Source organism: Plectropomus leopardus, chromosome 1, assembly GCF_008729295.1.
Source record: "Plectropomus leopardus isolate mb chromosome 1, YSFRI_Pleo_2.0, whole genome shotgun sequence".
Lineage (NCBI taxonomy): Eukaryota > Metazoa > Chordata > Actinopteri > Perciformes > Serranidae > Plectropomus > Plectropomus leopardus.
Genome location: NC_056463.1, coordinates 2,090,712 through 2,108,092, shown reverse-complemented (window position 1 = coordinate 2,108,092; position 17,381 = coordinate 2,090,712). Strand labels below are relative to the sequence as shown.

The 17,381-nt window shown below is 38.6% G+C and overlaps 1 long non-coding RNA gene across 1 annotated transcript in view; it reads left to right on the top strand.

Moving 5' to 3' along the window:
• The window catches only part of LOC121945911, a 40,467-nt gene extending 29,245 nt beyond the window's left edge, over nt 1-11,222 (top strand). The window contains exon 3 of the long non-coding RNA XR_006105982.1: nt 11,115-11,222. This is a non-coding gene — a long non-coding RNA (uncharacterized LOC121945911). The remainder of the gene's footprint in view (nt 1-11,114) is intronic.
• Nucleotides 11,223-17,381: the final 6,159 nt, after the last annotated feature.

Genomic DNA, 17,381 nt, shown 5'->3' with positions numbered 1-17,381 from the left:
GAGGGCCAACTTGGCCTCGATTAATCCTACATTTCTCCTGCACCCGCTCTCCCCTGAGTTCTATTTATGGAGCTCTCCAGGGTTCTCATATCTTCAAGTATCTCTTAATTATCAGAAGAGGCAAGCTGTGTAATGTTACATTTAAAGTGCAGGAGACGGTGTAGACACAAAACTACACACATGCATCTTAAAGGGACATTTTCAAAAATATTTTGGAGCTATGCATACATGTAGACACACATATGAACACACACTTTATCTTCTCTGCTACTGGAAACAAATGCAGCAAGATCTAGCATGTAAACAATTTAGCTACATGCTTTGAACTCCATTTTAAAATCATTCTCCGACATCCTAAAAGTCATCTGTCACCTGAGACTTTCTGGTGGTGTGAAGGACTAACTGATTAGTCTTTACCACATTGACTAACCTTGGCTAACACGGATCAGGGATACTAAATTTGCTATGTTTGGGGGCCGCTTATATAAAATGACATGGGGCCAGGGGCCAGTTGCAGCAGCCCCATACATATTTCTAGGACTTAAGCATATTTGTAGGATTTTAAGAAATTTCTAGGATTTTACGACATTTCTTTGGTTTAAGCATGTTTCAAGGATTTTAGGACATTTTTTAGATTTTAAGAAATTTCTAGGATTTTAGGGCATTAGGGGCTTAGCTGAGTTTTTTTTTTTTTAAATTATCACAGCCTAGGATGTGTCAATGGTGAGCAACAACATTGATTTTTTTACATTATTATTTTGTGTGCAGTGTCAAATACTCATTTATACCGCTCTGCACACAAAATGCGCTTTTCAAATCTGGCTACAAAGAAATTATACATTACTATGATTTGTTTTTTTCTTTCATTGAGTATATTTTTTTTAACCAACATCAGTTCTAATTATAATTATCAACATTCATTAATTTTAATTCTTTAAATGCCACGTTTTTGTCATTATGCCACTATGTTTTTAGAGGAAAAATACCTCACAAAAAATGCATTATTATTATTTTTAAAATTTTTTTTACTATCACAACCTGGGGTATGTCAATTATTAGCAGCAACACTGATTGTGACAGTGCACCTAGTGGAAGTAATCTGTATTTTATCCATATGCCAAATATGATTTAAAAAAAAAGGGGGAAAAAAAAGGCCAAATTCCAAGTCAAAAGCCCAGAATGACACCCAGAAATGAAACACTGCATTTTTTTGTGCTTTGATGGATGTTGGATCAAAAATGAAGAATTAAAAGCACGTAAAATGCGCCAAACAGTCTCTGAGGTTTTAAATCAAGCTGTGGGATTCTCTCTGCAGTAAGAACAGCTCTCCTCCTGCTTGTGTAACTAAAAACCCAGTCTGCATAGCATGCGGACTTACCATTCATGGCCGTATCACTGCAGAGTTTGGGTTACGCACTAAGATCATCACCCGTTAACAAAAGCCCATTCATGGATATAAACAGCCCTCATTAGGGATGACTTTTTCACTCTTCATTTCCTCAACGCAAACAGACAGAAAACTGCTCGCAGATGCAGACTCACACTGCTCCAAGTGAAGCAGCCGGCCTGAACACTGAGAGAGTGACTGTTTGTTACTGTTTTGCTCGCTACACGTCATCTATCTTATCAAGCCACACAGTGATTGTTGTATTAAAACAGATAAAATATACCTGTTTCCAGGTTCTTCAGTCAAAGGAGGAAGATTGTAGTATGCAGCACTTGATAAAACCTTTGAGACCTGGATTGACTTCTGTTTTTATTTTTGTGCTGCTTTCAAACACCTTTCACAAGTATTCAAAACTCTGAAACTTGAGCAAATATGATTGATTTCTTTCAACAACATGGGGAAAAAAGGCAGTGACACACTTGGCAATAAATGTCCCACAGATTACAAGAAATTAGTAAAATGTAACAAGAGAATTACCAAAAATTATTATTAATTATTATTTTTTTTTTAGAAAATCATCCAAAAATAGGGAAAATGTCCCTAAATATATATATAATTCTAATTATAATAATTTAAAATAATTTTACAGAAAAAATATAAGTAAACATATAAAATAAGTTTTAAAAAATTTATATATATTCAGCATTTTTTAAAGTTAAGTTTATGTTAATTTCATGGTCATATTTCCAGATAATTTGAACCTTTTTTATTATTATTTTATTATTATTTTTTATTTTTACATTTTTTGCCAACTTTTGGGCCATGTCTTCATAAGTTGCTTGTTGCCTTCTCGACATGTTTTTAACCAAAATAAATAAATAAATAAAAATGCTCAAGTTTTATATGGATGTAAAAACATAGTAGGTGGTTGAGAAGGTTGATTTCTTTCTGTAAGTAAAAGCATCTTTATTGAAATAGCCTTTGACATAACTATAGAAAAGAGTGAGTAGACAGAGGTGGGCCAGCAAAGTCCAGTGGTGTACTGCACAGGGTCAAAATAGATGCTGTATATTTAGACATGAGATCAAAGCCTTTCATCCCACTCTTTCAGCCTCTATAATAAGAAAAGATTATCTTGCAGTAGGCAGTCCTGTGCGCTGAATTACATAAAGGACAAAATAACCTGTAACCTTTGACAATGAAAGTAAAAAAAATTTTAATTTGATATATGACATGAGTACAACCATGGATGAGATCACAAAGCTCTACGAGTTATTGTTAGATGATTTACAGCAAAAGCAACTCGTAAATTAGCATTTTTCTTTGATGAATGTAAAAAAATTAAAGCTTGCTGCTGGTAACGCAGACATGCAAGTTCTCTCTGACGACTGTAGCTAACCAAAATAAGCCGACAACATAATAGTTAAACGCTTACCTCTTATCTTTTACAAGAAAAAAAGATGGTGGTAGACATAAAGCGCTTGTGCAAATCAAATCAGTCCCCACTTTGTGTAGCAGGAGGCAGATCATAACAGCTTGTTTAATCACATCTGCTGACACAGAACAAAAAAGACTGTGTTGTCTAATTTCAAACTGGCGGTAAAGAGACGTCATTTGCCATTCATTGATTATAACAACACAAAACAACGCCCCCCCCCCCCAACAGGAAATAGGCTAACATGAGCACAGTCAGACTGAATGAATAAAGTGAACAGAAATGGTGGTTTTGTCTGATTTTCAGGGCAGGATAGCAGTCCATTGATTCCTTTTCGAAGGCAGTGTTAGACTGTATTAAAATAGGACGGAGAACAGCACTGGATAAGGAAGAGAAAGTGAGCTGTGTTCGGGCTGTAAGTGCACCTTAAATAAACCTGATTTAAAATCAATCTCTCTCCAATCAACATCCTGAGCTTCCCCGTGTGTCTTGCACATTTTATATGATCAAAGATGAAGGTAATGTAGAGCAGAAAAAAGATCAGTAAGGGGATTTCCACAGACTGAATCCTGACCAGCCCTCATATCGATGATGCATTTATTTTGGATCTGACCGTGAAAATATTTATCCGAGCCACTGCTTAAAGGAATAGTTCACCCAGAAATGAAAATTCTGTCATTATGTTCTTCCCTCATGCTGATGGAAAGTCTAGTTCCTTAAAAAATCCTGAAAGAAAAACGTTCTCATTTGTATATTTTATTACAACTTGGCAACAGGTCCGGATAAGACGAAGTTTTGGTCCAGATCTGGACCGCGGTTCGCCAGTTGGTGATGCCTGGCTTACAGGTACATCTGATGAATTAGTGGTATAGGCGCTATTAATAGCCGCCTCGGTGCGTATTGGTCACGTGCAATGACAGGAGTTTTGTTGGAAAATCTGTCAGGGAGACAGTTTGTAAAACTGCTCCAGTCTGAGTGGGCTGTCGGACATGTCCGCGTGCTGGAGCGGGCTGTCGGACATGTCCGCGTGCTGGAGCGGGCTGTTGGACATGTCCGCGTGCTGGAGGGGGCTGTTGAACATGTCCGCGTGCTGGAGCGGGCTGTTGGATATGTCTACGTGCTGGAGCGGGCTGTTTGACATATCTGTGCTGGAGTGGGCTGTTTGACATATCTGTGCTGGAGTGGGCTGTTGGACATGTTCGCACTGGAGTGGACTGTCAGACATCGGCGGAGAATAAGAGCAGAGCGGACAACGGCAGAGACAACGGCGGAGAATTCAACCTGAAACTAACACAAAGTAGTCTGTAGAAGTCTAAAGAAGTCACTTTCCACCTGTTTCAACGCTGTGGCTGTCAAACACTCAAAGTCAAAGTGGTTCACTGCATTTTGTTTGCGGTGTCGCTATTCTTATTATCATTAGCTGTTCGTGTTGTCTGTCAAAACATGGCTGGAATGCATTCTGTCGATATTCTGACAACGTCTCATATTTCAATCGAGGAAAAGTTATTTGCAATTGATATTGTTATTTTTTTATCGCCCAGCCCTAATCCTGGTCATCATTTGCTTCAGTTGTTGGAGATGAGTGCGTTGCCTTTTCCTCGTGAACACCAGCAGTGTTTTGTTGACTATAAAACTTCACCTGAAGTGCTATACCTTTAAGAATTTGTGGTCAACTGCTGCATCTGAACTAAAATCTAGATTTTTCTTGATGTAGACAAACTGAAAGTTTGATTTTGGAGCTGCTGCACAGGAGCTTCACTATGGCTTTAACCAGTAATCCCTCCCACTCGATGTAACAGCTGCCTCCTCTGTGCAGTGTCTCGTCCCTTGGGATGGGGGTTGCTCTCCTCGTATTATTATCCCGGTATTGGCTCCCCTGAAGTAAGCCAGTGATCCAGCGTGAACCAGCCTCTGCAGGGTGCTGGCAGGGTGACGGCTGTCCTGACACCGTCCTTCCACTGGTGTGTAAACTCAATTAGGAAAACTGCTCTACGCCGAGCTGCACCGCTACGATTCAGTAACTTCACAGCAAGATGACCTGACTCTCTGTCACTCTGTGTGTGTATGTGTATGTGTATGTGTGTGTGTGGCCTAGTATGGACATACTCCTCTATTGGGATGATAAATCATGCCCCTTTCAGGCATGACTTTGCATTGTCAGTGTCAGCCCACTCATGCTGTTCATACTGACCTTGATTAGAGCTGTGTGGCAGAACAAACAGCTGTCAGAGTGAAAGCATAAATTCTCTCGCACAATGGGCAAATCGTCAGCTATTGAAATTTGGAGGAGGTCAGAGATGGACCATTCTGTGCCTGTTGCACCAAAGAGTGTCAAAATGTAAGCAGCAGTTTGAACACAGCCGCTTTCTTTAAATCTGCTTGATAAAGTCAGATTTTTAAAGTGGATTTATTACAAAATAACTCTAGTCAAGTGCTGTTCAAACATTTTGACTATACTCATGTACCATTTCACAGGGTCCAGCGTTAAAAGTCATATTTTACTTGTCCCTTTACATATTGGTTTCTTCATTAGAGCTTATCAGACAACAACTTAATGTGCTGCTTTCTCTTTCTTTTATGTCATTTCTCTAATTTGTTTGTTTTTTACAACATCTATTGCACGTCTGTCTGTCCTGGACGAGGGACCCCTCAGTCGCTCTTCCTGAGGTTTCTACCATTTTTTTTCCCCCCATTAAAGTTTTTTTGGGGGAGTTTTTCCTTATTCGATGTGAGGGTCTAAGGACAGAGGGATGTCGTATGCTGTAAAGCCCTCTGAGGCAAACTGTGATTTGTGATAATGGGCTTTATAAATAAAATTGACTTGACTTGACTTTAAAAATTGCCCACTTTTAATCAGACTTGCTCTTAAATTTGCAGCAAATTGGCAGGGTACATAGTTGGAGATTCTCCCACACCGCCCAACTAAACTCCTGTTTCCAGGGTGATTAAAATGCTCGCTTGTGCTTTAGCTCATAGACTTTACCCTCCACCATTTTCTTACAATCGCCCAATCAGCATTTTTTTTTTTACCCTGGCAATGGCTTTGTGGACATTTGGTTTGTACGTTACAGCTGATACCTTTCGGAACGCATCAGTTAGGTTTGCTGATGTTGAATGTTGAAACACCATGTGACTTAATGGAAAGACACAATAGTCAATGTGTTAACCAGATATTTTACCTCTGATCACACTCTTGCCATCACAGCAGAGCCTCTTACTAAGTGTAGACATATGCGAAGGCTTCGTATAGGAATGTGACTTCATAGCAGGCTGATATTCGAACAAACATAAATGGCGATACAAATTTTTAATATAATTTCACAGGTTTTACAGTTTTAGTGGATTTTCGTAGGGCTGTACCTGACTCAGGATTTTGCAAGTCAAATCAGATTTGACTGTTCAATAGGAATATTCAACAAATATTGTTTTTATTTCCCCGTAAGACTTCAAAAATGGTTAAATTCTCCTTTAATGTGGTCTTGTACGGTCTCCACCAGCTTCAGCAACGGGTGTAGTTACACTTCTGAGGGGATGATCTTTGTTATGGTGTACCTGCAGCGAAGCTAAGGATGCTATATGCAAAGGCTCTGAATATATAACGCATAGTTATGATTTTAAAACTCTGCAGCTCTGTAGAGCATTTTCGTCTCTTTTAGTGGATCTTTAGAGCGATAACAGCCCTGCGTTACAGCAGTGTAAGTGCCAGTGTTGTTGGTGGCTTTGTCTGTGTGAACAGCCTTAACTCAGTGTTTACTGAAGGGTTTATTCTGAATTACTCTCATCAATTCAAATCTCACCTAATTCCGTTGAAAAGTGGAGCGGAGCATTAAGCATCTACTGAGGAAGATCATTTTCTCAGAACAAAAACACAGCTAGAGGGCTTTAAATGAAGGAAATGAGTTTTGGACTAAAATGTTCCAGGTCAACACAAACACCCAAAATGATTGCTAATTACTCGTGACTGCTAGATGTTGAAATTGGCAAATGTTTGCTCATACATTAGCCAAGACACTATTACAATCTGGAGATGTTTGGTGTCTGTTTTTCTGTCAGCTTGTTTCACCAAAAGTGATCAATACAATTGTAAAGACCATAGAAGTACCTGTGGGATATTTGTCTACCAAATAAGCTTGTCTACGTCCATTTTTTACATATTTGTGCACAGTGAGCAGAGCTCTGCAGAAAAGTCCACTTGAAAAGAGTGTTTTCATTCTCTCTTTGGTGTCCTTTACCTCACTTCACCCTTTTAAAACCTGAGAAAATTGTCTTGGTTTCTTTCAAACACTTTGGAAGTAGGCATGAGCAATGAAAGTAAAAATGACCCAGAATTAGCAAGGAATTAGTAAAAAAAAATCACCTGATAATTAATAAAAAATGAATAAATAAACAGAAAATGAAAAAGGGAAAAAACAAAGGCAAACAAGACTTGCAAAAAGTGATTATTTTAATCACTTTTTGCAAGTCTTATATGATAATTCTATAACATAATTTTGAATATGTAATAATATAATAATGTTATATGGTTTTCCCCTTAGCCTTTCTATCCAAACATGTTACCCTAGCTTTTCAATAATAATAAAAAAATCTAAACTCTTATTAATTATTTATTTATTTTTACAATTTGTGTAATATTTCATACCAAGTTGCTCATTGTCTTTTTTCCCACAATTTATAAGACATTTTAACAATTTACTTAGTGTTCAAGGGTTTAAATACTACAAAAAAGAAACCTTAAATTATTAAAAAAAAATAAAAAAGATGGGAAAAAACGAGCAAACTAGACTTTGAAAAAGTACTCAAAATATTCTAATAACTCTGCAACATATTTTTAAATATGATCATTTTAAATAATGTTTTTTGTCTAGCTTTTTCTTTTACCTAAACATTTTATACCCTAACTGTTTCTGAATCTACTATTTTTTATTATTTTTTACAATCTGTGGAACATTTCTTACCAAGTTGCTCGTTGTCTTTTTCCCCATGCTCTTGAAAGAAATTGTACCACTTTGCTAAGGGTTCAAAGGTTTAAATACTTGTGAAAGGTGTCTGAAAGCAGCACATGAAAAGAGATGCCACTCTAGGTTTCAAAGGGTTAACTTACCTCATGCGGACATGAAGGCTGTGCACCTGCGTTTGTGTTAGACGATGAAAGGGAGAAAGTGGCGGTTTATTTTAGTTGTGTTCAGACATATGTGCAGTTGGAGACAAAGTGTGAGCGTATGGCTGTGTGCTAAGTGTTGAGCTGGGGCGATGGGGGGGCGGACGTGGGCTCTGTTTAGGCTGTGTCTAAGTGCTGGGGTGTGAACGTGAGCAATTTCGAGTTTGTGAGAGGGAAAGGGTTATTCTTATCCTGCCATTCTCTATCAAGTAAGCACTGATGGGGTCAGAGTTTGACAAGAGAGGCTGCTGTTTGTTTGCTGTTTCCTGCTGACAGTTAACAGAGGTTTCAGTTCTGACTGCAACTGATCCATAAAATAATAGAGATATCCTCCGTAACATCACCCACTGGTATGTGGACTCCTGTTTTGAATCCTTGAGTCTGGCATTTTGGCCATTGCCATCTTTGATTTGGTGAAGATAACACTAACACTAGCTGCCACCTTGGTTAGCACAGTGCATTTTCAGCTATAGTTAACCCTTTGAAACCTGGACTGACATCTGTTTTCAGATACCTTTCACAAGTATTTTAACCTTTGAACCCAGAGCAAATTGGTTTGATTTTTTTCAAAAAAGGCAATCAGCAACTTGGCATAAAATGTCAAAAAAAAAAAGATGGCAGGAAAATTACCTGAAGATGAGCTTTAAAAAAGACAGATCATCGCAAGAAGTCTTAGAAAAATTCTTAAAAAAAAAATAAAAAAGGGGAAAATGTCCTGAAAATTATGTATAAATTATTATTTTAATTCTATATTTAAAATTAGGTTACAGAAAAGTATTATCTTGTCATGTTGGGTGGAACACGCAACTGAGCTAAAAGACACAGTGACACCTAGTGGAGGGTGAAGTTACAGGACAGTAAACAGCTGGCAGGCAGAGAAAGACTGTGGGGAATAGCAGCATGTTTTTACATCTTACTTGGTTATTGAAGGATTAATTTCGACTAAAACGGAGCTGGCGATTGTTGGAACAGTGGACTTACTAACTAGATTACAAGCAAGAGTAACCAAGACGGTTTGAATGAGTTTGACTCAGTGTCTTTTCAGTTTGAACAAAGTATGTTTTCTGATGAGTTAATGAGTTAATTAAGCCTCGTCACTCCTCTGTGACTGAGAGAAAGTTGACTTCAAAAGGTGCACAGTTGTATTTCTCGGTTTATTAAGGAAAATAGGTGTGAAAAAATTACTTCATGTCATTTGTGGGTTTCTATTGTGTATTAATTTTCCGAAAAGCTGAAAATAAGCAGTGCACTCTCCGTCGCACCGTGACTGGTGAAATTTTAGAAATATTAAATACCATCCAAGCCTTCCTCAGTGTTATGTTTCTGCTGCCCCCAGGTGGTCCAAAGTCAGGTATTGCTGATTTAAAGAGAAAATATTGCTTTTGCTTTTTGTAGCTTTTGATTGATACTTAGTGGAAAAACGGTGGTTGAGGAACTGTGGTTTTGTCGTAACATCTACGCAGTGTTGTGTATCTATAGAATCCCTTTGTGTATTTTCTTCTCTTTTCTGAATTATTATACTTACATTTTAAACATTTGTAGAGTGTACTTGATCATGGTACTGTCGGTAAAATATATTTGAGCTGGAGAGAGAGCGAGCTGAGAGAGTGAAGAGGTTAGTAAGTGAGGAAAGTGTGCCAGTCCTCAGACACTCCTCAGGGAAACACATACCAGTGGCACTTCTGCTGTGTCTGTCTCTAAGTGGCTCTAAAAGCCTGCAGGAGACACTGGCCTGGCTAATCTTAATGGTAGATCATCTCTCTCACACACAATTCAAGTGGCCTGGACACACACACACACACACACACACACACACACACTCACACTCACAGTCTCTCTTGGGAGCTCTCTAAATGCCAGATGCCAGTTATTCCTCTCCAGTCTCAGCGTGCAGCCCAGTTTCAGTCCCTGTTAGCTTGATAATCAGTCTCTCCCTCCTGCCTTTGGATTATGCTGATCATCCAAAACTCAAGCATGAGACATGCACGCTCCCTGACTGTTGTGTATAAATCAAAGTGAAATTAATTGAAAATATTCAAGTGAAGGAGAATTTATGAAGTATCAGCAGAGGGTTTGGTCACGTCGGAGCACAGCTTTTCTCTCCTGTGAGTTGAGGAGGAGGGGTGTGGAGGGGATCCTGGCCTGTTTGGGGAGATGATATCACAGCCTCTGTTTGGAAAACACCAGCAAGGTCCAGGTTTTAGCTCACTGAATTAACCTGGGAGAGACCAAGATCAGATTTATGACCCATGATGCAGAGCCAAAGGGTCCAGTTGTCCAACTCTACTGTAGATCAACAGTAGTGATACTCAGTTTACAGCCTGTGGGACGAATTTGATACATAGATAGGGTGCTGGGTGGTCCCCCAACCATTTTCTAATGCACAATAAAAATAAAGTGATTCACACTGAGAATTGTTTTTGTATATTTAGTACACATAAAACAGCATCAGCAGCATCGTCCTAACATCCTAGGAATGGCATAAAATCCTATAAACTGCCTAAAATCCTAAAAATGTCCTAAAATCCCAGAAATGCCCTAAAATCCAAGAAACATTCTAAAATGCAAGATAAGAAGTAACATCCTAAAATCCTAGAAATCTACAAAAATCTTAGAAACATGCTAAAATTCTAAAAATATTCTAAAATCCAAGAAAAATGCTAAAATTCTAAAAACATCCTAAAATCAAAGAAATCTGCTAAAAACTTAGAAATGTCATAAGATCCAAGAAATGTGCTAAAATCCTAGAAACATCCTAAATTCAAAGAACTGAGCTAAAATCTTAGAAACGTGCTAAAATTCAAAAAAACATCCTCAAATCCAAGAAATCTGCTAAAATCTTAGACACGTGCTAAAATCCAAGAAAAATGCTAAAATCCTAGAAACCTTAAATCCAATAAATGCCCTAAAGTCCTACAAATGTGCAAAAAAAATCTAAGAAGCATTTATGGTGCAGCTGTGATAGGCCCCTGGCCCCTGGCCCCTGGCGGAGCATCCCTGAGCTATAGTATATGTGTGTGTTGAATTTTTGGCAGATTTGATGGATGACTGTGATCTGACTCTAAATTTTATTCCCATGCTCTTCCCCAGGACACTGATTCTCAGATACTGTGTGTGTTTGTGTGTGTTTTCAGTGTGCAGAGAGTCAGACTGCGGTGTTTCTGCCAGAGTTCGCCCTCTCACCTCAGGGCAGCTTCATGGAGGATGCTACGGAGGATCAGTTTCTAACCTACAAATACGACGACCAGGTCAGTCCCTTTCTCTTCACCGCTGCTGAGTTTGCAAAAGCTGATGCTGATACTGTGAGTGCCATCAGCTGCTGTGAAATACTCCTGTGCTGTTTCTTGACTTACATTCTTTGGGTTTTTAAACTTTCTTCATCAAAGAGAGAAACTGGTCCAAATATAAGGGACACTGACGTTACATTTGTTGTTTGATTGATGTCATTGACAGGTGGCTTGTGGTGCTACGTTGAACTAGCTGTAGACCAGCGCTTACTTTGACATGGTGATACAGGTGGCAGATGTAGTTTGGTAGAAGGATAATAAAACAAGGTCTGCGTATTATCTTGAGTAACTGCGTCATGGTTTTTGGAAAGAGACATTGCTGTTGGGTTTTTCTTATGTATTTTTTGGCACTTTGAGGACCACAAGCTGAGTACCATTTGGTTTCATTGTATTAGAGAGACGGCAGATATCTCTATAGGCCATGGCACACATGGTTGACAGTTGGTCGTCGGTCACTGTTGGGCCGTCAGTGAGCGTCCGGCGCCCTTGCCGCTGCAGTGTGTCCTGCACCATTGGCCCTCGTCAACCCCCATTGGCTCTTTTCTGCCGATTCAGCATGCTGAATCCTCTTATTGTTTTTGTTTAGCCATTATGCTCTTTAGCAGAAACGTTCCCTGGTGGTTCGGTACCGGTAAATGTCCTCTGTTCTTTCAGCATTGAGTTGTTGTTGTTGTTGTTGTTGTTGTTGTGCTGCTGTGTTGGTCAGCTCCTGCACTTTTGGTCATATTAACTCATTTTTCAAGACCCCCAGAATATTTTGTTCTTTGAGTATATAAACAATCAATACATCAAAATAAAGAACAGATCTTTTGTTTTCTAGAGTTAACTAAGAGTCCTCCAGCCTAACAGTCCTTAAGCTATTAGTGCATGCTACACGTTTCAAATTAAAAAAAGAAAAAAAAGAAAGCTGAAATTAAATCTTAAATTATCAAATGTTAAAAAAAAATTATCAAAAATTATTAATCTAATTTGGCGGCCCCACTACAATAACTCTGAGAACCACCTGTTGAATGCTCAAGATCTAGATTGGTATATAGCACTACAGGTGAGGAAAAATATGTTTTTGTTGTTTTCTTAGGTTTAACTCTTTGAGACCTGAGAAAATTGACAATGAGCAACTTAACAAGAAGTAACCCAGAAAAGAGCAAATTAGTAAAAAACACATAATGCAAAAAACATTAGCAGAAATGAAAAAAAATGGAAAAAATGAAAACAAACAAAGAAAATGATGAGAAAAGGTAAATAAAGAAATAATATTGAATATAAAATATATCTTTTTTAAAATATTCTTTCTGTAACATAATTTTAAATTTATAATAATGATAACTATAACTCTATATTTTCCCCTAGTAAAAAAACCAGACAAATACTGCTTACTCATTTTTCATCTTTTGCAATTTTGTTCCATTTTGTGGGACTTTTCTTGCCAAATTGCTCTTTGCTTTCTGTGTGTTTCTGAAAGAAAATTAAACATACTTGCTCACATTTCAGAGGTTTAAATGCTTGCGAAAGATGTCTGAATGCAGCACAAGAAAACTGTTGTCAATCCAGGTTTCAGGGGGTTAAAAGTAATATGTACAACATGTCAGAGATGGTCGATGTATTTTCCAAAAAAGACCTAGAATAGTTTGTTGGGAAACACACGGACATGCAGATAGAAAAACTGAACTCACACATGCTTGAGGCCCTGTGCAGGTGTTTGGTGTTGGTCTGACGGCGTTGCATCAGTGCAGCAGAGCGGATTAGGAGCTACAGGTTGAGTAACAGGTGGAGGACTGTCAGCTCTCTGATCTACATCTTCCTCACTAACAGGCTCTATGAGCTCGCCGTACCAACTGATGCACGCTCCAGTTGTTACTCCTCAGTAGTGCGCTGCAGGTAGCAGATCTGAAGTGTCAGCAGTGCTGCTTCCTGTGTTTTCCCCCGCGGGATGGTTAATAATGCGCGCTCACATTTTCTGGTTCACTTTCTGTTCTACATTCTGCTTCATGCACACACAGAGCTGCAGCCAGCAGACCAACTAGACAGGTGGTGCTGCGAGAGATGTCCCCGGGGGGCTTCCAAGCGTCCAAAGAGGATCTGAGGTGTTCACGTGATTCATTCAGTATGTTTACATGCACAGTTTAGTCGAGCTATGGTCATAGCTTGATTAGGTCATTTAATTAGACTTCTGTCCTCCTCCCAGTATACAAGCAGCGGGGGAAGTATGACTCCTCCACGCAGGTGGAGATCTGCCCTCTTTCAGTGAGTTGCTTTAAACCTATATTATCTATACAGTCTATGATATTGATCGAATCACAATCATAACTGTTTATTTACAATACCTTCAGTGAAGAAACCGCCAACTCCCGTACATATAATCAAACTGAGCAAATTCTGCTTTTGTTGATTAGTTTGAAGCCACCTTGAAAAATCAATATCAGTTTAAATGTATGCTATATTTATTTTCACTGCTTCGCAGACCTTACCGACTGGGATTTGAAGCTGTTATATCAAAAACAGCAGACTCCACTGAGAAAAACAGGCATGTTACTCCACTGAACGGCAGAGCCGCTGCTCTACCGCTGCCTCCATCAGCTGTTATGGAACGTAAAGAGGAGACAATATTCAAATATAGTGAACACTTAAACTGATATTGATGTTTTAGGTGGCTAAAAAATATGTTTTGCTGTGGCCCCGTCCACAGCAGGACATTGCTTAGCTTCTGCGCCGGTGTTGTGGGACTGTACGGTATTTATCAGAGGAGGGTTTTGACTTGGGTGTGACTTTTTTTATTTCAAATGAATACAAAACACTACTTTTTCAAGTTGTATGTCCCTCACCTAAGCCAAAATTAAAAACACAAGCCCCTCCTCAGTGCTTACTTTTTTTTTTATGCCTGATGCGTTTTGCAGCTCCCCTCAAAAGAAACAGTCCCTGTTGCTAACCACCGAGGGAGGCAAGTGCAGCAAATCAGAGAACGTCAAGTCCAACGAAAGTCCGACTGAGGTGTTTACATGACGGAATAGCTCGACTTCCAAAGGCATTATTTGGATGTTTTAGTCCGATTTAGAGAAATTTGATTAATCCAATTTCAGTGGGACTAACATGTTTACATGTATTTTAAAAGTCCAGTTTTAGTCAGATTAACACAATAATTCGACTTTATCTAGTGTCACGTTTTCATGTTTTTTGAACAACATACGACTGTGGTGTTTTTATGATTGTTTTGAATGACATACTATATTATATTTTTTGGATCGACATACTGTACTATGACATTTTTTTAATGATTTTTTGAATGACACACTGCACTATGACTCATTGTTTCAGTTAAGAGGAAGGGATTGCTTTCTTCATAACATAGACACTTAAAATCCACTCCTCCTCCGCTCACGGAAGGACGTCTTTCTCAGTGAGATGCTGCGAAATTATGTTGTCAGGTGACATGATTTGTTGTTTTCCTTCTGTTGTCTTTTTTATTTATGGCCGTATCAGTTCGTGGTGTCGATTGCCTCTAAGAGCCCGTCAGATGTCCTTTGTTGAGTTATTGTAGGAAAGGTTCACTTTTAGACAATGTATTCGTTTTTCTACATATTTACCTCTGTCAGCTTGAGGGAATCATGAGTTTGGTTGTGTGTGTGTGTGTGTGTGTGTGTGTGTGTGTATGAGATTTTTTTGTGTGAACCCTGTGGTTTCCCGTGGGATGGGAAGAATCACGACGTGAGAGGACAGGACAGAAAAAAAAGTCAACTGGAGCAGGTGGGACCGCGACCATGATAAAAATACTGAGCTAGCATAGAGAAGTCAGCAGCGATTTCGTTTTCACAAAGCATAGGAAATGTATGTTTAGTATGTATAGTAAAGTATGAAGTATGATTCACGTAGTTTTATGTGAAGCATGTAAAGTAAAATCGATCGCTTTTAAGATATTATATTATATATTATTATATATTATATTATATTATGCAGTCGTGATGCTAATATCCGATAATCTCATCGAATGGGGGTCTATGACCTAACGTGTTTTAAGTCGGGGGTCCCTGACACCCAAATTGTTGAGTGGCCGCAGTCTGCTGCAGTGGCTGCCATCTCTGCCACCAAGTGGAGATCTACACAACACTGAGTTCGCTTTTAATGGTGATCATTGAATGTTGTGATTAGGGCCGGAACTAATGATTATTTTGATACTCGATTAATCGGTCGATTATTTTTTCGATTAATTGATAAATTGGATTTAAAAAAATAAAATTGAAATAATAATAAAATAAAAGACGATCATTGACAGCAGCGCATAAACAGGCAGTTGCTTGAACATCCCTGAGCTGTCAAAATAATATTAAATTAAAAATAATAAATAACTACAAAATCAAATATGAAACAATTCAAAAACTAAATGTAGACAGCTTTCACAACATATCCGGATGTTTCCTTACTTTAAAACTGAACAACCTCTTCCATTGCACTTACGTTTTAGATGCTGCGTCATAACCGTCGCGCTCGTGTGTCGTGTCGTGTCACTTTTGCACATATTTCAGATAACATGCTTCCTTGTTTTGCATAGTTTTTGTACGAAACGTCCTCTCTGCCTCCGCAATGCCTCTTCAAAACACCGGCTTCTCCCGTCAGCATGTGCTGCAAACAGTCCCGCGACACAGCAAGTGATGTAATGATCGCGCGACACACAGAATCGATAATTTTATTCGTCACCAACACATTTGATAATCGATTATAATTGAGTTTATCGATTCGTTGTTGCAGCCCTAGTTGTGATTATTATGTACCTTGACATGTTTTCATGCAAAATGATCTTGATTATGTTTTTTGCTGATTTTAAAGGCCTAATTGTTGTGAAATATGTTCTTGAATTGTGTTGCTTAAGAGCTCTTTGACTCTTCAGGATAAATGTGGCAATATTTTTGTCACATGAACAAATACTCTTTCAATACCTCTCAAACCCACTGGTACCCATTGTGAATGTGTAGATGACTAACAATCGGTGTTCAACATATGGCTTCACTTAAAAAAGGCTTAGTCATTTCCTTAAACAGCTGGCCATTGTAGGTTTTATCAAACAATATTCAAAGAAGAGGAAATGGTGCATTTGTTAGGACCTGTTTTCAATGATGGACTGATACACAGTTTGTGCCTCAGTGAGTATTTGTGGCAGCAGGTCAGTGTGTGTGTGAGACTGAGTCATAATAATCCAGTGTGTTTGTTCATGGTAATGAAAGAACATGTCAGCCAGTGCAACAGTGTTGCTCACAGATGTATTTTTAATAGTTTTTGGACAACAATGGGAGCTTTATGACCAAGAGGAAGAAGACATATCAGGCTTTGGATACACACAGTAGTTTTAAGTAGATACAGTACATTTACTTTTGGTTTGAATATGCACATGGGATCTGTGAAGACAGTTATACAAACAGAATATCACGAGAGTTATTCTCTAATTTGGATGCTGGGAGCTGCTCCTGGTACGCTGTGATTGTGGGTTCTTTCCAGATCAGATTTATGTCGTGCTGGTGCTCATTGATGGATTGCTGCATGTTCAGGAAGAGACTAAAAATTAGCACAACGAAACACAAAAAAAAGCCACAAATATATGAAAAGGAGCTACAAAAATGGGCAAAATAACCTCAAACAGACATAAAATGACTACAAAGAGACAGAACAACCTCAAGGAGACACAAAATGTTTACAAAGTGACACAAAACCACCAAAATAAGATGAAATAACCTCAGCAAGGCACATATTTACCTCAAAGAGACTCAAACGACTGCAAAAGGCTCAAAACAGCCACGAGAAGACACAGAATGACTACAAAGAGAAAAAACACCTCCAAAAAAAAAAAAAAACCCACACATAAGATTACCTCAGTAAGACACAACATACCCAGAGAGCAACTCAAACAACTATAAAATGGCACCAAACAGCAACAATAAAACACTTAATGACTACAAAGCAACACAAAAAGGTTTAAGGGTTTGAGGATATTTAGGGCGTAGATGTGATCTCAGTAGTGGCGATTGTGGGGAACAGCACTTTGTTACCTTACTTACCCTCGAAGAACACATTTCATTCATTGAAAAAGTTGAAATGCGTCCCTGAAAAGTGTAAAAACTGGGGGTATTT